Source organism: Eptesicus fuscus, chromosome 25 (assembly GCF_027574615.1).
Source record: "Eptesicus fuscus isolate TK198812 chromosome 25, DD_ASM_mEF_20220401, whole genome shotgun sequence".
NCBI lineage: Eukaryota > Metazoa > Chordata > Mammalia > Chiroptera > Vespertilionidae > Eptesicus > Eptesicus fuscus.
In genome coordinates this window covers 12,096,427-12,117,683 of record NC_072497.1, presented here as the reverse complement: position 1 = coordinate 12,117,683, position 21,257 = coordinate 12,096,427, and the positions used below count along the sequence as shown (strand labels likewise).

Below are 21,257 nucleotides of genomic sequence, written 5' to 3'. Positions count from 1 at the left end.
ACAGAACAGGATGAAATGGACACGCCCTGGGAGATGCATGGATGAGTGTGAGAAGGGAAGCTGTCCCTCACTCCTGTCTCTGGGATACGGAACGTGCTGGACCTCAGTTACCGATGAGAACGACGACGGGTGTAGTTCTCACTCATTTTGTTCAGCTTTTCCAAGGAATGTTGGTTTGGTTTTTTTTAGGGAGTCATCATCGATCCCAGCACGTTGTGGTCACAGAGCCTGGTTCAGACACATGGTGGCCAATTGGCTGACCTTGGGGCACAGGAAGGCTTACCTTCTCGAGCGCCCCGCGGGCATGATGCAGACCCGGGCCAACACTCTTCCAGGACCCGCCAACGTCCGACCCCCAGGTGGAGAGCAAGGTGGTCTCTTCTATGCGGACAACGGGCCTCTCATGACGACTCCACCTGGAGAGTGAAGAGAAACCACATGCACATTTGAGAAACTCATTCATGCTCTCAGGTCACAAGACACATGCCAACCGTTCCCCGGGTACAGCCTGCACCTGTCTATCCAGTCCCTCCATCCCTTAGGGGTGACCACGGGCGTGTGTGACACCATGAGGTGGCCAGGTAGGCCGCTGGGCTTAGGTCCTGAGAGGTGCGTGCCTGAGTGTGACAAGGGGAGCTGTCCCTCACTAGTCCTGGTCCTGGGGCTCTGAACGTGCTGGACCTCAGTTTCCGATGAGAACGACGACGGTATGTGTTCTCACTCATTTTGTTCAGCTCCAAGGAATGTTGGTTTGGTTTTTTTGGGGGAATCATCATCGATCCCAGCACGTTCTAAACAACGGAGCAAGCGGACATGGGGCTCACTGGGTGAGGCAAGGCCCTCAGAGTCCTCCGGGGCCTGCGGGACCAGGTCCCCCACTGAGCAAGGAGCACTCAGTCCAGTGTTGGAGGGACACCCCGGGTGCCATTGGACACCCAAACAAGCCGCTTCCAGCACCTCCAAACCCCAAAAGCTAATGGCTGAGCGAGGAGCAGAGCATCGCTTACCTTCCCGAGGGATCCTGGCTCGGCGCCGACTCAGGGCCACAATTGGACTTCCGGAGACTCGGGCCATCCAGGCAGACAAGTCTTCTCTTCTCGGCTGAAGCAGAACGGGGCACTGATGCTCCACCTGAGAAGTGGACACAAAGCACAGGTGCGTTTGAGTAATGTGTCCGGGTCCTCAGGTAACTTCCCTGTCCTCCTCTTCTCTCTTGTAGGCCTGGCATCTGATTGTCCCTTCTCCTGTCCCTGAGGCATGAGTTAGGGCAGGTGTGACATTCTGTGTGCAGGTGGGTTGCATTTATGGATGCATGTGAAAAATGAGGCCCTCTGGGCAGCCTGGTGTGGCTCAGGGTTGAAGAGTTGAGCAATGAACCAGGAGGTCATGGTTCCATTCTTAGTCAGTTCAAGCTCCTTTCCCACTAGAGGGAGCGCAGGAGGTAACCAATCAGTGATTCTCTCTCATCCACTCATGTTTCTCTCCCTCTCCCTCCCCTTCCTCTCTGAAATAAATACGAGAAGTATGTGTGAAAAACTGGCAACCAACACCAAGAAAATTCTCTCGGATGTTAAAAAACCGGGAGGTGCCTGCTCGCGTGTGAGAAGGGACGCTGTCCCTCACTCCTGTCCCTGGGATACGGAACGTGCTGGACCTCAGTTTCCGATGAGAACGACGACGGGTGTAGTTCTCACTCATTTTGTTCAGCTTTTCCAAGGAATGTTGGTTTGGTTTTTTTTAGGGAGTCATCATCGATCCCAGCACGTTGTGGTCACAGAGCCCAGGTTCAGACACATGGTGGCCAATTGGCTGACCTTGGGGCACAGGAAGGCTTACCTTCTCGAGCGCCCCGCGGGATGAGGCAGCCCCGGGGCAACACTCTTCCAGGACCCGCCCACGTCCGACCCCCAGGTGGAGAGCAAGGTGGACTCTTCTATGCGGACAACAGGCCTCTCGTGACGACTCCACCTGGAGAGTGAAGAGAAACCACATGCACATTTGAGAAACTCATTCATGCTCTCAGGTCACAAGACACACGCCAACCGTTCCCAAGGTACAGCCTGCACCTGTCTATCCAGTCCCTCCATCCCTTAGGGGTGACCACGGGCGTGTGTGACACATTGAGGTGGCCAGGTAGGCAGCTGGGCTTATGCCCTGAGAGGTGCGTGCCTGAGTGTGACAAGGGGAGCTGTCCCTCACTAGTCCTGGTCCTGGGGCTGGGAACGTGCTGGACCTCAGTTTCCGATGAGAACGACGACGGTATGTGTTCTCACTCATTTTGTTCAGCTCCAAGGAATGTTGGTTTGGTTTTTTGGGGGAATCATCATCGATCCCAGCACGTTCTAAACAACGGAGCAAGCGGACTTGGGGCTCATTGGGTGAGGCAATGCCCTCAGAGTCCTCCGGGGCCTGCGCGACCAGGTCCCCCACTGAGCAAGGAGCACTCACTCCAGTGTTGGAGGGACACCCCGGGTGCCATTGGACACCCAAACAAGCCGCTTCCAGCACCTCCAAACCCAAAAGCTAATGGCTGAGCGAGGAGCAGAGCATCGCTTACCTTCCTGAGGGATCCTGGCTCGGCGTCGACTCAGGGCCACTCTTGGACTCCCGGAGACTCGAGCCATCCAGGCAGACAACAGTCTTCTCTTCTCGGCTGAAGCAGAACCTGGCGCTGCGGCTCCACCTGAGAAGTGGACACAAAGCAAAGGTGCGTCTGAGTAATGTGCCCGGGTCCTCAGGTAACTTCCCTGTCCTCTTCCCTCTTGTAGGCCTGGCATCTGATTGTCCCTTCTCCTGTCCCTGAGGCATGAGTGAGGGCAGATGTGACTTCCTGTGTGCGGGGGGGTTGCAAATATGCAGGCCTGTGTTGTATATGGACCTCCCCATGTGGAAAATGAAGCCCTGTGGGTTGGATGGTGTGGCTCTGTGGTTGAGCATCCATCAATGAACCAGAAGGTCATGGTTCCTTTCTTAGTCAGGACTCAAGTCCAGGATGCGGCCTCGATTGTTAGTAGTGGGCGTGCAGGAGTCAACCAGAAAATTACTGTCTCTCATCATTGATATTTCTCTCTCTTTCCCTCTCCCTTCCTCTCTAAAAGCAATAAAAGTAACTTTGAAAAACTGGCAACCAACACCAAGAAAACTCTCTCGGATGTTAAAAAACTGGGAGGTGCCTGCTCGCGTGTGAGAAGGGGACGCTGTCCCTCACTCCTGTCCCTGGGATACGGAACGTGCTGGACCTCAGTTTCCGATGAGAACGACGACGGGTGTAGTTCTCACTCATTTTGTTCAGCTTTTCCAAGGAATGTTGGTTTGGTTTTTTTTAGGGAGTCATCATCGATCCCAGCACGTTGTGGTCACAGAGCCCTGGTTCAGACACATGGTGGCCAATTGGCTGACCTTGGGGCACAGGAAGGCTTACCTTCTCGAGCGCCCCGCGGCCGTGAGGCAGACCCGGGGCAACACTCTTCCAGGACCCGCCAACGTCCGACCCCCAGGTGGAGAGCAAGGTGGACTCTTGTATGCGGACAACAGGCCTCTCATGACGACTCCACCTGGAGAGTGAAGAGAAACCACATGCACATTTGAGAAACTCATTCATGCTCTCAGGTCACAAGACACATGCCAACCGTTCCCCAGGTACAGCCTGCACCTGTCTATCCAGTCCCTCCATCCCTTAGGGGTGACCATGGGCGTGTGTGACACCATGAGGTGGCCAGGTAGGCAGCTGGGCTTATGCCCTGAGAGGTGCGTGCCTGAGTGTGACAAGGGAAGCTGTCCCTCACTAGTCCTGGTCCTGGGGCTGGGAACGTGCTGGACCTCAGTTTCCGATGAGAACGACGACGGTATGTGTTCTCACTCATTTTGTTCAGCTCCAAGGAATGTTGGTTTGGTTTTTTTGGGGGGAATCATCATCGATCCCAGCACGTTCTAAACAACGGAGCAAGCGGACTTGGGGCTCACTGGGTGAGGCAATGCCCTCAGAGTCCTCCGGGGCCTGCGGGACCAGGTCCCCCACTGAGCAAGGAGCACTCAGTCCAGTGTTGGAGGGACACCCCGGGTGCCATTGGACACCCAAACAAGCCGCTTCCAGCACCTCCAAACCCCAAAAGCTAATGGCTGAGCGAGGAACAGAGCATCGCTTACCTTCCCGAGGGATCCTGGCTCGGCGTCGACTCAGGGCCACTCTTGGACTCCCGGGAACTCGGCCATCCAGGCAGACAACAGTCTTCTCTTCTTGGCCGAGGTAGAACCTGGCGCTGCGGCTCCACCTGAGAAGTGGACACAAAGCACAGGTGCGTCTGAGTAATGTGCCCGGGTCCTCAGGTAACATCCCTGTCCTCTTCCCTCACGTTGGCCTGGCATCTGATTGTCCCTTCTCCTGTCCCTGAGGAACGAGTAAGGGCAGGTGTGACATTCTGTGTGCAGGTGGTAGCAAATATGGATGTTTGTGTTGTCTGTAGGCCTCCCCATGTGAAAAATGAAGCCCTGTGGAACGGATTGTGTGGCTCAGGGGTTGAGCGTTGACCAACCAATGAAGCAGGAGGTCATGGTTCCATTCTTAGTCAGGGCACATGCCCAGGGTGCACCTCCTTCCGCGATAGGGGGAGTGCAGGAGGTAAACAAACAATGATTCTCTCTCATCATTGATGTTTCTCTCTCTTTCCTTCTCCCTTCCTCTCTAAAAGCAATAAAAGTATTTTTTAAAAACTGGCTACCAACACCAAGAAAATTCTCTCGGATGTTAAAACACTGGGCGGTCCCAGCTTGCGTGTGAGAAGGGGACGCTGTCCCTCACTCCTGTCCCTGGGATACGGAACGTGCTGGACCTCAGTTTCCGATGAGAACGACGACGGGTGTAGTTCTCACTCATTTTGTTCAGCTTTTCCAAGGAATGTTGGTTTGGTTTTTTTTAGGGAGTCATCATCGATCCCAGCACGTTGCGGTCACAGAGCCCTGGTTCAGACACATGGTGGCCAATTGGCTGACCTTGGGGCACAGGAAGGCTTACCTTCTCGAGTGCCCTGTGGGCATGAGGCAGACCCGGGGCAACACTCTTCCAGGACCCGCCAACGTCCGACCCCCAGGTGGAGAGCAAGGTGGACTCTTGTATGCGGACAACAGGCCTCTCATGACGACTCCACCTGGAGAGTGAAGAGAAACCACATGCACATTTGAGAAACTCATTCATGCTCTCAGGTCACAAGACACACGCCAACCGTTCCCCAGGTACAGCCTGCACCTGTCTATCCAGTCCCTCCATCCCTTAGGGGTGACCACGGGCGTGTGTGACACCATGAGGTGGCCAGGTAGGCAGCTGGGCTTATGTCCTGAGAGGTGCGTGCCTGAGTGTGACAAGGGAAGCTGTCCCTCACTAGTCCTGGTCCTGGGGCTCTGAACGTGCTGAACCTCAGTTTCCGATGAGAACGACGACGGTATGTGTTCTCACTCATTTTGTTCAGCTCCAAGGAATGTTGGTTTGGTTTTTTGGGGGGGATCATCATCGATCCCAGCACGTTCTAAACAACGGAGCAAGCGGACTTGGGGCTCACTGGGTGAGGCAATGCCCTCAGAGTCCTCCGGGGCCTGCGGGACCAGGTCCCCCACTGAGCAAGGAGCACTCAGTCCAGTGTTGGAGGGACACCCCGGGTGCCATTGGACACCCAAACAAGCCGCTTCCAGCACCTCCAAAACCCAAAAGCTAATGGCTGAGCGAGGAGCAGAGCATCGCTTACCTTCCCGAGGGATCCTGGCTGGTCGCCGATTCAGGGCCACACTTGGACTCCCGGGTGACTCGGGCCATCCAGGCAGACAACAGTCTTCTCTTCTTGGCCGAGGCAGAACCTGGCATTGCGGCTCCACCTGAGAAGTGGACACAAAGCACAGGTGCGTCTGAGTAATGTGCCCGGGTCCTCAGTTAACATCACTGTCCTCTTTCTTCTCATAAGCCTGGCATCTGATTGTCCCTTCTCCTGTCCCTGAGGCATGAGTGAGAGCAGATGTGACATTCTGTGTGCAGGTGGGTTTCAAAAATGGATGTGTGTGTTGTGTGTATGCCTCCCCATGTGAAAATTGAAGCCATATGCGGAGGCTGGTTTGGCTCAGGGGTTGAGCTTTTTTTTTTTAAATATATTTTATTGATTTTTTTTACAGAGAGGAAGGGAGAGGGATAGAGAGTTAGAAACATCGATGAGAGAGAAACATCGATCAGCTGCCTCCTGCACACCCCCTACTGGGGATGTGCCCGCAACCAAGGTACATGCCCTTGACCGGAATCGAACCCGGGACCCCTCAGTCCACAGGCCGACGCTCTATCCACTGAGCCACACCGGTTAGGGCAGGGGTTGAGCTTTGACCAATGAACTAGGAGGTCATGGTTCCATTCTTACTCAGGGCACATCCCCAGTCTGTTGCCTCCTTCCCCAGTAGGGAAGTGCAGGAGGTAACCAATCAGTGATTCTCTCTCATCCACTCATGTTTCTCTCCCTCTCCCTCCCCTTCCTCTCTGAAATAAATAAGAGAAGTATGTGTGAAAAACTGGCAACCAACACCAAGAAAACCCTCTCGGATGTTAAAAAACTGGGAGGTGCCTGCTCGCGTGTGAGAAGGGAAGCTGTCCCTCACTCCTGTCCCTGGGATACGGAACGTGCTGGACCTCAGTTACCGATGAGAACGACGACGGGTGTAGTTCTCACTCATTTTGTTCAGCTTTTCCAAGGAATGTTGGTTTGGTTTTTTTTAGGGAGTCATCATCGATCCCAGCACGTTGTGGTCACAGAGCCCTGGTTCAGACACATGGTGGCCAATTGGCTGACCTTGGGGCACAGGAAGGCTTACCTTCTCGAGTGCCCCGGAGGCATGAGGCAGCCCCGGGGCAACACTCTTCCAGGACCCGCCCACGTCCGACCCGCAGGTGGAGAGCGAGGTGGTCTCTTCTAGTCGGACAACAGGCCTCTTGTGACGACTCCACCTGGAGAGCGAAGAGAAACCACATGCACATTTGAGAAACTCATTCATGCTCTCAGGTCACAAGACACACGCCAACCGTTCCCCAGGTACAGCCTGCACCTGTCTATCCAGTCCCTCCATCCCTTAGGGGTGACCACGGGCGTGTGTGACACCATGAGGTGGCCAGGTAGGCAGCTGGGCTTATGCCCTGAGAGGTGCGTGCCTGAGTGTGACAAGGGGAGCTGTCCCTCACTAGTCCTGGTCCTGGGGCTCTGAACGTGCTGGACCTCAGTTTCTGATGAGAACGACGACGGCTGTAGTTCTCACTTATTTTAGTCAGCTCCAAGGAATGTAATTTTTGGTGTCATCATCGATTTGTGCACTTTATAAAATTTCAGCCAGGCTCGTGTTACGTTACATTGGGTGAGGCAATGACCTGAGTCCTCCAGGGTGTGCAGGATGCAGATTCCACCATGAGCAAGAGGAATACTCAGTACACTGTTGGAAGGAATCTGCTTGTGCCATTCAGACACCCAAACCAGTGACTCCAGAAGCTCCCCAAATTGGAAAATTAATTTCTCTCCTTGGAGCAGGAAAATGCTTACCTTCCTCAGCAATCCCCAGGCAGGGTGCACACCCTGGGACACACGGCCTCTAGGACTCCGCACGTGCCCATCATCAACGGAAAGGAAGGTGGTTTCTTCACGGCTCATGGCGAGTGTACAAGGCCACTCAACCTGGGAAGTGTAGAGAAATCACATGCACAGTTGAGAAACCTACCCATATAACCATATCCAGGCCTACATTCTCCCCGGGTAAGGCCTGTATATCTGGTACCTCTATCTCTGGCCAATGACTGCAGGTGTAGTCGTACCATGATGTTAGCCAGGAAGGCAGCTGTGCCAACATTCTAGGTGGTGCCTGCCTGAGTGTGGCAAGGGAAGCTGTCCCTCTCTCCTCCTGTCCCTGGGGCACTGAACGTGCTGGACCTCAGTTTCCGATGAGAACGACGACGGGGTGAGTTCTCACTCATTTTGTTCAGCTTTCCAAGGAGTGCAATTTTGGGGGTCATCATCGATCTGTGCACGTTCTAAAATTTGAGCCAGGCTGGTATTATGGCTCATTAGGTGAGGGAATGACCTCAGAGTCCTCCAGGGGCCTGCAGGATGCAGACCCCAACACTGAGCAGGAGGAAAAATTGGAGGGAAACCCCATGTGCCATTCAGACACCCAAACCTGTGACTCTAGCAGCTCCCCAAATCAGAAAATTAATTTCTCCACTTGGAGCTGGTAAATGCTTACCTTCCTCAGCCAACCACAGGCAGGGTGCACACGTGGTACTCCGCACGCCGCTCATCACTAACGGAAAGGAAGGTTGTCTCTTCATGGCTGATGGTGAGTATACACAGCCACTCCACCTGGGAAGTGTAGGGAAATCACATGCACAGTTGAGAAACATACCCAGGTTCCCAGGTAACAAGACCAAATTCCCCAGGTAAGCCTTGCACCTTTCTATCTTGTACCTCTATCCCTTAGGTTGCTTGAGGGCGTGTGTGTTACCATGAGCTTAGCCAGGTAGGCAGCTGTGCTGACACTCGAGGTGGTGCCTGCATGAGTGTGACAAGGGAACCTGTCCCTCACTCCTCTTGCGTCTGGGGCTCTGAACATGCTGGACCTCAGTTTCCGATGAAAATGATGAGAGTATGAGTTCTCACTCATGTTGTTCCGCTCTCCAAGGAATGAATTTTTGGGGTCATTGATCCCAGCGTGTTCTACAATTTGAGCCAGGCTGGTATTACAGCTCATTGGGCGAGGCAATGACCTCCGAGTCCTCCAGGGGCCTGCAGGATGCAGATCCCATCACTGAGGAAGAGGAATACGCAGTCCACTGTTGGAGGGAAACCCCAGTGCCATTCCGACACCCACACAAGCCGCTTCCAGCAGCTCTAAAAATCAGGACGGTAATTTGTCAAGTTGGAGCACAACAATGCGTACCTTCCTGAGCTCTCTCTGGGCGTGGTATGCACTTAGGGTCACCCATCCTCGGGGGCTCCCGGGAACCTCAGGACTTCCAGGCAGAGAACTGTCTTCTCTTCTGGGCAAATGCAGAACCTTGTGAGGCAACTCCACCTGGGAAGTGGACAGAAATCACAGGTGCTTTTGAGTTATATATGCAGTTCCTCCCGTAAAATCCATGTCCTCCTCTAGGCATTTCTGTCCCTGACGTGTAGACTCAAGGAACATGATATCATGCGTGCAGGTGGGTTTGCGAATACATGGCCTATGTTGTGGGCAGGAGCCTCCTCATGGGAACACCGAGCCCTGGCACCGATCGCCATCCACCATTCCTTCCTGGCCTCCCAGGAGGATCCATCACGTACAAAAACATGAAAAAATGGACACTTATTAACCTGCCGGGGCTCCTGAGGTAAGGGAAGGACTCCCTCTTCAATATCCCCTCACTCTAAACAGAAGCAGCACGGCTAGGTTCCTACGTGCTCCTGATGACGGTGGATGTGAGGTCACCTTGAACACTGTCCCAGCAGAGCGACAAGGAGAATGGCACTTTATGTAAACACACCAACCACCAAAAGAAAAACGACACCAGTGGTACCATTACACACTAGCCGCACAGGGCCCGAGTTCACGTAAGGGGGCAAAAGAATAAAAGAAACAATATCGAGGGGAAAATGACTCAGGAAAACTAGGCCAGCCCTATCTAGTTTGGCTCAGTGGATAGTGTGTGGGCCTGCGGACTGAAAGGTTCCAGTTTGATTCTGGTCAAGGACACATGCCCAGGTTGCCGGCTCCATCCCCTGTCGGGTGTTTGCAGGAGGCAGCTGATCCATGATTCTCTCATCGTTGATGTTTCTATCTCTCTCTCCCTTTCCTTTCCTCTCTGAAAGCAATAAATATTTTTAAAAAGTTAAATAAACTCAACTACGCCAAATGCCCTAAGCAGGACAAAATGACACCAGAAAGGTGATCATGGTGTTCACCCACCATGACTCCGAACCCACAAAGCTGCAGGGGCTACCACACCAGCGGAGACACGGCCAACACAGGTCCATGCCATGAGCTCCCTGGGCCAAGGCCACACTTTCCAACTCTTACAGGTGAAAGGCTCAATGGCCACTATGCCTACAAGGACTGCAGGTACTACCCAGAAACTCCTTCATGGACACCCAATCATTATGAGGAGCATCTGACCCTCAGACAGAACAGGCTAAAATGCTGAGGCCCTGGGAAGTGCGTGCATGAGTGTGACAAGGGAAGCTGTCCCTCACTCCTGTCCCTGGGATACAGAACGTGCTGGACCTCAGTTACCGATGAGAACGACGACGGGTGTAGTTCTCACTCATTTTGTTCAGCTTTTCCAAGGAATGTTGGTTTGGTTTTTTTTTAGGGAGTCATCATCGATCCCAGCACGTTGTGGTCACAGAGCCTGGTTCAGACACATGGTGGCCAATTGGCTGACCTTGGGGCACAGGAAGGCTTACCTTCTCGAGTACCCCGGGGGCATGAGGCAGACCCGGGGCAACACTCTTCCAGGACCCGTCCATGTCCACCCCCAGGTGGAGAGCAAGGTGGTCACTAGTATGCGGACAAGAGGCCTCTCATGATGACTCCACCTGGAGAGTGAAGAGAAACCACATGCACATTTGAGAAACTCATTCATGCTCTCAGGTCACAAGACACATGCCAACCGTTCCCCATGTACAGCCTGCACCTGTCTATCCAGTCCCTCCATCCCTTAGGGGTGACCATGAGGTGGGCCGGTTGGCAGTGGGACTTATGCCCCGGAGGTGCGTGCATGAGTGTGACAAGCGAAGCTGTCCCTCACTAGTCCTGGTCCTGGGGCTCTGAACGTGCTGGACCTCAGTTTCCGATGAGAACGACGACGGTATGTGTTCTCACTCATTTTGTTCAGCTCCAAGGAATGTTGGTTTGGTTTTTTTGGGGGGAATCATCATCGATCCCAGCACGTTCTAAACAACGGAGCAAGCGGACTTGGGGCTCATTGGGTGAGGCAATGCCCTCAGAGTCCTCCGGGGCCTGCGGGACCAGGTCCCCCACTGAGCAAGGAGCACTCAGTCCAGTGTTGGAGGGACACCCCGGGTGCCATTGGACACCCAAACAAGCCGCTTCCAGCACCTCCAAACCCCAAAAGCTAATGGCTGAGCGAGGAGCAGAGCAACGCTTACCTTCCCAAGAGATCCTGGCTCGGCACCGATTCAGGGCCACACTTAGACTCCCGGGGGGACTCGGGCCATCCAGGCAGACAACAGTCTTCTCTTCTCGGCTGAAGCAGAACCTGGCGCTGCAACTCCACCTGAGAAGTGGACACAAAGCACAGGTGCATCTGAGTAATGCGCCCGGGTCCTCAGGTAACATCCCTGTCCTCCTCTTCCCTCTCGTAGACCTGGCATCTGATTGTCCCTTCTCCTGTCCCTGAGGCATGAGTGAGAGCATGTGTGACTTCCTGTGTGCGGGGGGGTTGCAAATATGCAGGCCTGTGTTGTGTATAGACCTCCCCATGTGGAAAATGAAGCCCTGTGGGCCGGATGGTGTGGCTCTGTGGTTGAGCATCCATCAATGAACCAGGAGGTCATGGTTCCTTTCTTAGTCAGGACTGAAGTCCAGGATGCGGCCTCGATTGTTAGTAGTGGGCGTGCAGGAGTCAACCAGAAAATTACTGTCTCTCATCATTGATATTTCTCTCTCTTTCCCTCTCCCTTCCTCTCTAAAAGCAATAAAAGTAACTTTGAAAAACTGGCAACCAACACCAAGAAAACCCTCTCGGATGTTAAAAAACTGGGAGGTGCCTGCTCGCGTGTGAGAAGGGAAGCTGTCCCTCACTCCTGTCCCTGGGATACGGAACGTGCTGGACCTCAGTTACCGATGAGAACGACGACGGGTGTAGTTCTCACTCATTTTGTTCAGCTTTTCCAAGGAATGTTGGTTTGGTTTTTTTTAGGGAGTCATCATCGATCCCAGCACGTTGTGGGCACAGAGCCCTGGTTCAGACACATGGTGGCCAATTGGCTGACCTTGGGGAACAGGAAGGCTTACCTTCTCGAGCGCCCCGCGGGCATGAGGCAGCCCCGGGGCAACACTCTTCCAGGACCCGCCCACGTCCGACCCCCAGGTGGAGAGGAAGGTGGTCTCTTCTATGTGGACAACAGGCCTCTCGTGACGACTCCACCTGGAGAGTGAAGAGAAACCACATGCACATTTGAGAAACTCATTCATGCTCTCAGGTCACAAGACACACGCCAACTGTTCCCCAGGTACAGCCTGCACCTGTCTATCCAGTCCCTCCATCCCTTAGGGGTGACCACGGGCGTGTGTGACACCATGAGGTGGCCAAAGTAGGCAGATGGGCTTATGCCCCGGAGGTGCGTGCATGTGTGTGACAAGGGGAGCTGTCCCTCACTAGTCCTGGTCCTGTGGCTCTGAACGTGCTGGACCTCAGTTTCCGATGAGAACGACGACGGTATGTGTTCTCACTCATTTTGTTCAGCTCCAAGGAATGTTGGTTTGGTTTTTTTGGGGGGAATCATCATCGATCCCAGCACGTTCTAAACAACGGAGCAAGCGGACTTGGGGCTCATTGGGTGAGGCAATGCCCTCAGAGTCCTCCGGGGCCTGCGGGACCAGGTCCCCCACTGAGCAAGGAGCACTCAGTCCAGTGTTGGAGGGACACCCCGGGTGCCATTGGACACCCAAACAAGCCGCTTCCAGCACCTCCAAACCCAAAAGCTAATGGCTGAGCGAGGAGCAGAGCATCGCTTACCTTCCCGAGGGATCCTGGCTCGGCGGCGACTCAGGGCCACAATTGGACTTGCGGTGACTCGGGCCATCCAGGCAGACAACAGTCTTCTCTTCTCGGCCGAAGCAGAACCTGGCGCTGCGGCTCCACCTGAGAAGTGGACACAAAGCACAGGTGCGTCTGAGTAATGTGCCCGGGTCCTCAGGTAACATCACTGTCCTCTTCCCTCTCGTAGGCCTGGCATCTGACTGTCCCTTCTCCTGTCCCTGAGGCATGAGTGAGGGCAGGTGTGACATTCTGTGTGCAGGTGGGTTGCAAAAATGGATGTGTGTGTTGTGTGTAAGCCTCCCTAGGTGAAAAATGAAGCCCTGTGGGCAGGCTGGTGTCGCTCAGGGGTTGAGTATTGACCAATGAACCAGGAGGTCATGGTTCCATTCTTAGTCAGGGCACATGCCCAGTCTGCGGGTTCCTTCCCAAGTAGTGGAAGTGTAGGAGGTAACCAATCAATGATTCTCTCTCATCACTCATGTTTCTCTCCCTCTCCCTCCACTTCCTCTCTGAAATAAATAAGAGAAATATGTGTGAAAAACTGTCAAAAAACACCAAGAAAATTCTCTCGGATGTTAAAAAACCGGGAGGTGCCTGCTCGCGTGTGAGAAGGGGACGCTGTCCCTCACTCCTGTCCCTGGGATACGGAACGTGCTGGACCTCAGTTTCCGATGAGAACGACGACGGGTGTAGTTCTCACTCATTTTGTTCAGCTTTTCCAAGGAATGTTGGTTTGGTTTTTTTTAGGGAGTCATCATCGATCCCAGCACGTTGTGGACACAGAGCCCTGGTTCAGACACATGGTGGCCAATTGGCTGACCTTGGGGCACAGGAAGGCTTACCTTCTTGAGCGCCCCGCGGCCATGAGGCAGACCCGGTGCAATACTTCTTCAATGACCCGTCCACGTCCGACCCCCAGGTGGAGAGCAAGGTGGTCTCATGTACGCGGACAACAGGCCTCTCGTGACGACTCCACCTGGAGAGTGAAGAGAAACCACATGCACATTTGAGAAACTCATTCATGCTCTCAGGTCACAAGACACATGCCAACCGTTCCCCAGGTACAGCCTGCACCTGTCTATCCAGTCCCTCCATCCCTTAGGGGTGACCACGGGCGTGTGTGACACCATGAGGTGGGCAGGTAGGCAGCTGGGCTTATGTCCTGAGAGGTGCGTGCATGAGTGTGACAAGGGGAGCTGTCCCTCACTAGTCCTGGTCCTGGGGCTGTGAACATGCTGGACCTCAGTTTCCGATGAGAACGACGACGGTATGTGTTCTCACTCATTTTGTTCAGCTCCAAGGAATGTTGGTTTGGTTTTTTTTGGGGGAATCATCATCGATCCCAGCACATTCTAAACAACGGAGCCAGTGGACTTGGGGCTCACTGGGTGTGGCAATGCTCTCAGAGTCCTCCGGGGCCTGCGGACCCAGGTCCCCCACTGAGCAAGGAGCACTCAGTCCAGTGTTGGAGGGACACCCCGGGTGCCATTGGACACCCAAACAAGCCGCTTCCAGCACCTCCAAACCCAAAAGCTAATGGCTGAGCGAGGAGCAGAGCATCGCGTACCTTCCCGAGGGATCCTGGCTGGTCGCCGTTTCAGGGCCACACTTCGACTCCCGGGGGGACTCGGGCCATCCAGGCAGACAACAGTCTTCTCTTCTCGGCTGAAGCAGAACGGGGCACTGACTCTCCACCTGAGAAGTGGACACAAAGCACAGGTGCGTTTGAGTAATGTGTCCAGGCCCTCAGGTAACTTCCCTGTCCTCTTCCCTCTCGTAGGCCTGGCATCTGATTCTCCCTTCTCCTGTCCCTGAGGAACGAGTCAGGGCAGCTGTGACATTCTGTGTGCAGGTGGGTTGCATTTATGGATGCATGTGAAAAATGAAGCCCTCTGGGCAGGCTGGTGTGGCTCAGGGTTGGAGAGTTGAGCAATGAACCAGGAGGTCATGGTTCCATTCTTAGTCAGTTCAAGCTCCTTTCCCACTAGAGGGAGCGCAGGAGGTAACCAATCAGTGATTCTCTCTCGTCACTCATGTTTTCTCCCTCTCCCTCCCCTTCCTCTCTGAAATAAATGAGATAAATATTTTTGAAAAACTGGCAACCAACACCAAGAAAATTCTCTCGGGTGTTAAAAAACAAGAAGGTGCCTGCTCGCGTGTGAGAAGGGGACGCTGTCCCTCACTCCTGTCCCTGGGATACGGAACGTGCTGGACCTCAGTTTCCGATGAGAACGACGACGGGTGTAGTTCTCACTCATTTTGTTCAGCTTTTCCAAGGAATGTTGGTTTGGTTTTTTTTTAGGGAGTCATCATCGATCCCAGCACGTTGTGGTCACAGAGCCCTGGTTCAGACACATGGTGGCCAATTGGCTGACCATGGGGTAGAGGAAGGCTTACCTTCTCGAGTGTCCCAGCGGAATGAGGCAGACCCGGGCCAACACTCTTCCAGGACCCGGCCACGTCCGACCCCCAAGTGGAGAGGAAGGTGGTCTCTTGTATGCGGACAACAGGCCTCTCGTGACGACTCCACCTGGAGAGTGAAGAGAAACCACATGCACATTTGAGAAACTCATTCATGCTCTCAGGTCACAAGACACATGCCAACCGTTCCCCAGGTACAGCCTGCACCTGTCTATCCAGTCCCTCCATCCCTTAGGGTGACCATGGGCGTGTGTGACACCATGAGGTGGCCAGGTAGGCAGATGGGCTTATGTCCTGAGAGGTGCGTGCCTGAGTGTGACAAGGGAAGCTGTCCCTCACTAGTCCTGGTCCTGGGGCTGTGAACGTGCTGGACCTCAGTTTCCGATGAGAACGACGACGGTATGTGTTCTCACTCATTTTGTTCAGCTCCAAGGAATGTTGGTTTGGTTTTTTTGGGGGGAATCATCATCGATCCCAGCACGTTCTAAACAACAGAGCAAGCGGACTTGGGGCTCATTGGGTGAGGCAATGCCCTCAGAGTCCTCCGGGGCCTGCGGGACCAGGTCCCCCACTGAGCAAGGAGCACTCAGTCCAGTGTTGGAGGGACACCCGTGTGTCATCGGGGTACCCAAACAAGCCGCCTCCAACAGCTCTTAAAACCCAAAAGCTAATGGCTGAGCGAGGAGCAGAGAATCGCTTACCTTCCTGAGGGATTCCTGTTGGGCACCCACTCAGGGCCACAGTTGGACTCCCGGGAACTCGGCCATCCAGGCACAGAACAGTCTTCTCTTCTCGGCCGAAGCAGAACCTGGCGCTGCGGCTCCACCTGAGAAGTGGACACAAAGCACAGGTGCGTTTGAGTAATGTGCCCGGGTCCTCAGGTAACATCCCTGTCCTCCTCTTCCCTCTCGTAGGCCTGGCATCTGATTGTCCCTTCTCCTGTCCCTGAGGCATGAGTGAGGGCAGGTGTGACATTCTGTGTGCAGGTGGGTTGCAAAAATGGATGTGTGTGTTGTGTGTAAGCCTCCCCATGTGAAAAATGAAGCCCTGTGGGCAGGCTGGTGTGGGTCAGGGGTTGAGTGTTGACCAATGAACCAGAAGGTCATGGTTCCATTCTTAGTCAGGGCACATGACCAGGCTGCGGGCTCCTTCCCAAGTAGTGGAAGTGTAGGAGGTAACCAATCAGTGATTCTCTCTCATCACTGATGTTTCTGTCTCTCTCCCTCCCCTTCCTCTCTGAAATAAATAAGAGAAGTATGTGTGAAAAACTGGCAACCAACACCAAGAAAATTCTCTCGGATGTTAAAACACTGGGAGGTGCCTGCTCGCGTGTGAGAAGGGGACGCTGTCCCTCACTCCTGTCCCTGGGATACGGAACGTGCTGGACCTCAGTTTCCGATGAGAACGACGACGGGTGTAGTTCTCACTCATTTTGTTCAGCTTTTCCAAGGAATGTTGGTTTGGTTTTTTTTAGGGAGTCATCATCGATCCCAGCACGTTGTGGTCACAGAGCCCTGGTTCAGACACATGGTGGCCAATTGGCTGACCTTGGGGCACAGGAAGGCTTACCTTCTCGAGCGCCCCGCGGCCATGAGGCAGACCCGGTGCAATACTTCTTCAATGACCCGTCCACGTCCGACCCCCAGGTGGAGAGGAAGGTGGTCTCATGTTCGCGGACAACAGGCCTCTCATGACGACTCCACCTGGAGAGTGAAGAGAAACCACATGCACATTTGAGAAACTCATTCATGCTCTCAGGTCACAAGACACATGCCAACCGTTCCCCAGGTACAGCCTGCACCTGTCTATCCAGTCCCTCTATCCCTTAGGGGTGACCACGGGCGTGTGTGACACCATGAGGTGGGCAGGTAGGCAGCTGGGCTTATGTCCTGAGAGGTGCGTGCATGAGTGTGACAAGGGGAGCTGTCCCTCACTAGTCCTGGTCCTGGGGCTGTGAACGTGCTGGACCTCAGTTTCCGATGAGAACGACGACGGTATGTGTTCTCACTCATTTTGTTCAGCTCCAAGGAATGTTGGTTTGGTTTTTTTTGGGGGAATCATCATCGATCCCAGCACGTTCTAAACAACGGAGCAAGCGGACTTGGGGCTCACTGGGTGAGGCAATGCCCTCAGAGTCCTCCGGGGCCTGCGGGACCAGGTCCCCCACTGAGCAAGGAGCACTCAGTCCAGTGTTGGAGGGACACCCCGGGTGCCATTGGACACCCAAACAAGCCGCTTCCAGCACCTCCAAACCCCAAAAGCTAATGGCTGAGCGAGGAGCAGAGCATCGCTTACCTTCCCGAGGGATTTTGGTTCGGCGCCGACTCAGGGCCACACTTGGACTCCCGGGAACTCGGCCATCCTGACAGACAACAGTCTTCTCTTCTCGGCCGAAGCAGAACCTGGCGCTGCGGCTCCACCTGAGAAGTGGACACAAAGCACAGGTGCGTCTGAGTAATGTGCCCGGGTCCTCAGGTAACATCCTTGTCCTCCTCTTCCCTCTCGTAGGCCTGGCATCTGATTGTCCCTTCTCCTGTCCCTGAGGCATGAGTGAGAGCATGTGTGACTTCCTGTGTGCGGGGGGGTTGCAAATATGCAGGCCTGTGTTGTGTATAGACCTCCCCATGTGGAAAATGAAGCCCTGTGGGCCGGATGGTGTGGCTCTGTGGTTGAGCATCCATCAATGAACCAGGAGGTCATGGTTCCTTAATTAGTCAGGACTCATGTCCAGGATGCGGCCTCGATTGTTAGTGGGCGTGCAAAAGTCAACCACAAAATTACTGTCTCTCATCATTGATGTTTCTCTCTCTTTCCCTCTCCCTTCCCCTCTAAAAGCAATAAAAGTAACTTTGAAAAACTGGCAACCAACACCAAGAAAATTCTCTCGGATGTTAAAAAACTGGGAGGTGCCTGCTCGCGTGTGAGAAGGGGACGCTGTCCCTCACTCCTGTCCCTGGGATACGGAACGTGCTGGACCTCAGTTACCGATGAGAACGACGACGGGTGTAGTTCTCACTCATTTTGTTCAGCTTTTCCAAGGAATGTTGGTTTGGTTTTTTTTAGGGAGTCATCATCGATCCCAGCACGTTGTGGACACAGAGCCCTGGTTCAGACACATGGTGGCCAATTGGCTGACCATGGGGTAGAGGAAGGCTTACCTTCTCGAGCGCCCTGTGGGCATGAGGCAGACCCGGGGCAACACTCTTCCAGGACCCGCCCACGTCCGACCTCCAGGTGGAGAGGAAGGTGGTCTCTTGTACGCGGACAACAGGCCTCTCGTGACGACTCCACCTGGAGAGTGAAGAGAAACCACATGCACATTTGAGAAACTCATTCATGCTCTCAGGTCACAAGACACATGCCAACCGTTCCCCAGGTACAGCCTGCACCTGTCTATCCAGTCCCTCCATCCCTTAGGGGTGACCACGGGCGTGTGTGACACATTGAGGTGGCCAGGTAGGCAGCTGGGCTTATGCCCTGAGAGGTGCGTGCCTGAGTGTGACAAGGGGAGCTGTCCCTCACTAGTCCTGGTCCTGGGGCTCTGAACGTGCTGGACCTCAGTTTCCGATGAGAACGACGACGGTATGTGTTCTCACTCATTTTGTTCAGCTCCAAGGAATGTTGGTTTGGTTTTTTGGGGGGAATCATCATCGATCCCAGCACGTTCTAAACAACGGAGCAAGCGGACTTGGGGCTCACTGGGTGAGGCAATGCCCTCAGAGTCCTCCGGGGCCTGTGGGACCAGGTCCCCCACTGAGCAAGGAGCACTCAGTCCAGTGTTGGAGGGACACCCCGGGTGCCATTGGACACCCAAACAAGCCGCTTCCAGCACCTCCCAAACCCAAAAGCTAATGGCTGAGCGAGGAGCAGAGCATCGCTTACCTTCCTGAGGGATTCCTGTTGGGCGCCCACTCAGGGCCACAATTGGACTCCCGGGAACTCGGCCATCCAGGCACAGAACAGTCTTCTCTTCTTGGCCGAAGCAGAACCTGGCGCTGCGGCTCCACCTGAGAAGTGGACACAAAGCACAGGTGCGTTTGAGTAATGTGCCCGGGTCCTCAGGTAACATCCCAGCCTTTTCCCTCTCGTTGGCCTGGCATCTGATTGTCCCTTCTCCTGTCCCTGAGGCATGAGTGAGGGCAGATGTGACATTCTGTGTGCAGGTGGGTTGCAAAAGTGGATGTGTGTGTTGTGTGTAAGACTCCCCATGTGAAAAATGAAGCCATGTGGGCAGACTGGTGTGGGTCAGGGGTTGAATGTTGACTAATGAGGCAGGAGGTCATGGTTCCATTCTTAGTCAGGGCACATGACCAGGCTGCGGGCTCCTTCCCCAGGACGGGGAGTGCAGGAGGTAACCAATCAGTGATTCTCTCTCATCATTGATGTTTCTGTCTCTCTCCCTCCCCTTCTCTCTCAAATAAATAAGAGAAATATTTTTGAAAAACTGGCAACCAACACCAAGAAAACCCTCTCGGATGTTAAAAAACTGGGAGGTGCCTGCTCGCGTGTGAGAAGGGGACGCTGTCCCTCACTCCTGTCCCTGGGATACGGAACGTGCTGGACCTCAGTTTCCGATGAGAACGACGACGGGTGTAGTTCTCACTCATTTTGTTCAGCTTTTCCAAGGAATGTTGGTTTGGTTTTTTTTTTAGGGAGTCATCATCGATCCCAGCACGTTGTGGTCACAGAGCCCTGGTTCAGACACATGGTGGCCAACTGGCTGACCTTGGGGCACAGGAAGGCTTACCTTCTCGAGCGCCCCGGAGGCATGAGGCAGACCCGGGGCAACACTCTTCCAGGACCCGCCCACGTCCGACCCCCAGGTGGAGAGCAAGGTGGTCTCTTGTATGCGGACAACAGGCCTCTCGTGACGACTCCACCTGGAGAGTGAAGAGAAACCACATGCACATTTGAGAAACTCATTCATGCTCTCAGGTCACAAGACACACGCCAACCGTTCCCCAGGTACAGCCTGCACCTGTCTATCCAGTCCCTCCATCCCTTAGGGGTGACCACGGGCGTGTGTGACACATTGAGGTGGGCCGGTAGGCAGCTGGGCTTATGTCCTGAGAGGTGCGTGCCTGTGTGTGACAAGGGGAGCTGTCCCTCACTAGTCCTGGTCCTGGGGCTCGGAACGTGCTGGACCTCAGTTTCCGATGAGAACGACGACGGTATGTGTTCTCACTCATTTTGTTCAGCTCCAAGGAATGTTGGTTTGGTTTTTTTGGGGGGAATCATCATCGATCCCAGCACGTTCTAAACAACAGAGCAAGCGGACTTGGGGCTCATTGGGTGAGGCAATGCCCTCAGAGTCCTCCGGGCCTGTGGGACCCAGGTCCCCCACTGAGCAAGGAGCACTCAGTCCAGTGTTGGAGGGACACCCCGGGTGCCATTGGACACCCAAACAAGCCGCTTCCAGCACCTCCAAACCCAAAAGCTAATGGCTGAGCGAGGAGCAGAGCATCGCTTACCTTCCCGAGGGATCCTGGCTCGGCGGCGACTCAGGGCCACAATTGGACTCCCGGGGGGACTCGGGCCATCCAGGCAGACAACAGTTTTCTCTTCTCGGCTGAAGCAGAACAGGGCACTGACTCTCCACCTGAGAAGTGGACACAAAGCACAGGTGCGTTTGAGTAATGTGCCCGGGTCCTCAGGTAACTTCCCTGTCCTCCTCTTCCCTCTCGTAGGCCTGGCATCTGATTGTCCCTTCTCCTGTCCCTGAGGAACGAGTCAGGGCAGCTGTGACATTCTGTGTGCAGGTGGGTTGCATTTATGGATGCATTTGAAAAATGAAGCCCTCTGGGCAGGCTGGTGTGGCTCAGGGTTGGAGAGTTGAGCAATGAACCAGGAGGTCATGGTTCCATTCTTAGTCAGTGCAAGCTCCTTTCCCACTAGGGGAAATGCAGGAGGTAACCAATCAGTGATTCTCTCTCATCACTCATGTTTCTCCCTCTCCCTCCCCTTCCTCTCTGAAATAAATGAGATAAATATTTTTGAAAAACTGGCAACCAACACCAAGAAAATTCTCTCGGATGTTAAAAAACAAGAAGGTGCCTGCTCGCGTGTG

General features: G+C 54.2%; 3 non-coding genes and 23 pseudogenes across 3 annotated transcripts; all 26 read right to left on the bottom strand.

Moving 5' to 3' along the window:
- Positions 1–98: 98 nt before the first annotated feature.
- On the bottom strand, positions 99–206 carry LOC129148379 (small nucleolar RNA SNORD116; annotated as a pseudogene).
- Positions 207–677: 471 nt separating this feature from the next.
- Positions 678–782, bottom strand: LOC129148395 (small nucleolar RNA SNORD116; annotated as a pseudogene).
- An 868-nt stretch (positions 783–1,650) lies between these two features.
- Positions 1,651–1,758, bottom strand: LOC129148375 (small nucleolar RNA SNORD116; annotated as a pseudogene).
- Positions 1,759–2,229: 471 nt separating this feature from the next.
- Positions 2,230–2,333, bottom strand: LOC129148391 (small nucleolar RNA SNORD116; annotated as a pseudogene).
- Positions 2,334–3,235: 902 nt separating this feature from the next.
- On the bottom strand, positions 3,236–3,343 carry LOC129148374 (small nucleolar RNA SNORD116; annotated as a pseudogene).
- A 472-nt stretch (positions 3,344–3,815) lies between these two features.
- LOC129148402 (small nucleolar RNA SNORD116) lies at positions 3,816–3,921 on the bottom strand (annotated as a pseudogene).
- Positions 3,922–4,825: 904 nt separating this feature from the next.
- LOC114229914 (small nucleolar RNA SNORD116) lies at positions 4,826–4,933 on the bottom strand (annotated as a pseudogene).
- A 472-nt stretch (positions 4,934–5,405) lies between these two features.
- LOC129148413 (small nucleolar RNA SNORD116) lies at positions 5,406–5,510 on the bottom strand (annotated as a pseudogene).
- Positions 5,511–6,651: 1,141 nt separating this feature from the next.
- Positions 6,652–6,759, bottom strand: LOC129148378 (small nucleolar RNA SNORD116; annotated as a pseudogene).
- Positions 6,760–7,231: 472 nt separating this feature from the next.
- LOC129148414 (small nucleolar RNA SNORD116) lies at positions 7,232–7,325 on the bottom strand. Its single transcript, XR_008555438.1, has one exon. It is a non-coding gene; the product is annotated as a small nucleolar RNA SNORD116 (small nucleolar RNA).
- Positions 7,326–7,933: 608 nt separating this feature from the next.
- On the bottom strand, positions 7,934–8,029 carry LOC129148370 (small nucleolar RNA SNORD116). Its single transcript, XR_008555433.1, has one exon. It is a non-coding gene; the product is annotated as a small nucleolar RNA SNORD116 (small nucleolar RNA).
- Positions 8,030–8,619: 590 nt separating this feature from the next.
- On the bottom strand, positions 8,620–8,711 carry LOC114229913 (small nucleolar RNA SNORD116). The gene has a single exon (XR_003615794.1). It is a non-coding gene; the product is annotated as a small nucleolar RNA SNORD116 (small nucleolar RNA).
- Positions 8,712–10,262: 1,551 nt separating this feature from the next.
- LOC114229915 (small nucleolar RNA SNORD116) lies at positions 10,263–10,371 on the bottom strand (annotated as a pseudogene).
- A 451-nt stretch (positions 10,372–10,822) lies between these two features.
- On the bottom strand, positions 10,823–10,928 carry LOC129148401 (small nucleolar RNA SNORD116; annotated as a pseudogene).
- Positions 10,929–11,835: 907 nt separating this feature from the next.
- Positions 11,836–11,943, bottom strand: LOC129148377 (small nucleolar RNA SNORD116; annotated as a pseudogene).
- A 472-nt stretch (positions 11,944–12,415) lies between these two features.
- On the bottom strand, positions 12,416–12,521 carry LOC129148400 (small nucleolar RNA SNORD116; annotated as a pseudogene).
- A 904-nt stretch (positions 12,522–13,425) lies between these two features.
- Positions 13,426–13,533, bottom strand: LOC129148373 (small nucleolar RNA SNORD116; annotated as a pseudogene).
- Positions 13,534–14,006: 473 nt separating this feature from the next.
- On the bottom strand, positions 14,007–14,112 carry LOC129148412 (small nucleolar RNA SNORD116; annotated as a pseudogene).
- Positions 14,113–14,979: 867 nt separating this feature from the next.
- Positions 14,980–15,088, bottom strand: LOC129148384 (small nucleolar RNA SNORD116; annotated as a pseudogene).
- A 471-nt stretch (positions 15,089–15,559) lies between these two features.
- On the bottom strand, positions 15,560–15,665 carry LOC129148398 (small nucleolar RNA SNORD116; annotated as a pseudogene).
- Positions 15,666–16,573: 908 nt separating this feature from the next.
- On the bottom strand, positions 16,574–16,681 carry LOC129148372 (small nucleolar RNA SNORD116; annotated as a pseudogene).
- A 473-nt stretch (positions 16,682–17,154) lies between these two features.
- LOC129148411 (small nucleolar RNA SNORD116) lies at positions 17,155–17,260 on the bottom strand (annotated as a pseudogene).
- Positions 17,261–18,162: 902 nt separating this feature from the next.
- LOC129148376 (small nucleolar RNA SNORD116) lies at positions 18,163–18,270 on the bottom strand (annotated as a pseudogene).
- Positions 18,271–18,742: 472 nt separating this feature from the next.
- LOC129148392 (small nucleolar RNA SNORD116) lies at positions 18,743–18,847 on the bottom strand (annotated as a pseudogene).
- A 902-nt stretch (positions 18,848–19,749) lies between these two features.
- Positions 19,750–19,859, bottom strand: LOC129148389 (small nucleolar RNA SNORD116; annotated as a pseudogene).
- Positions 19,860–20,331: 472 nt separating this feature from the next.
- On the bottom strand, positions 20,332–20,437 carry LOC129148397 (small nucleolar RNA SNORD116; annotated as a pseudogene).
- Positions 20,438–21,257: the final 820 nt, after the last annotated feature.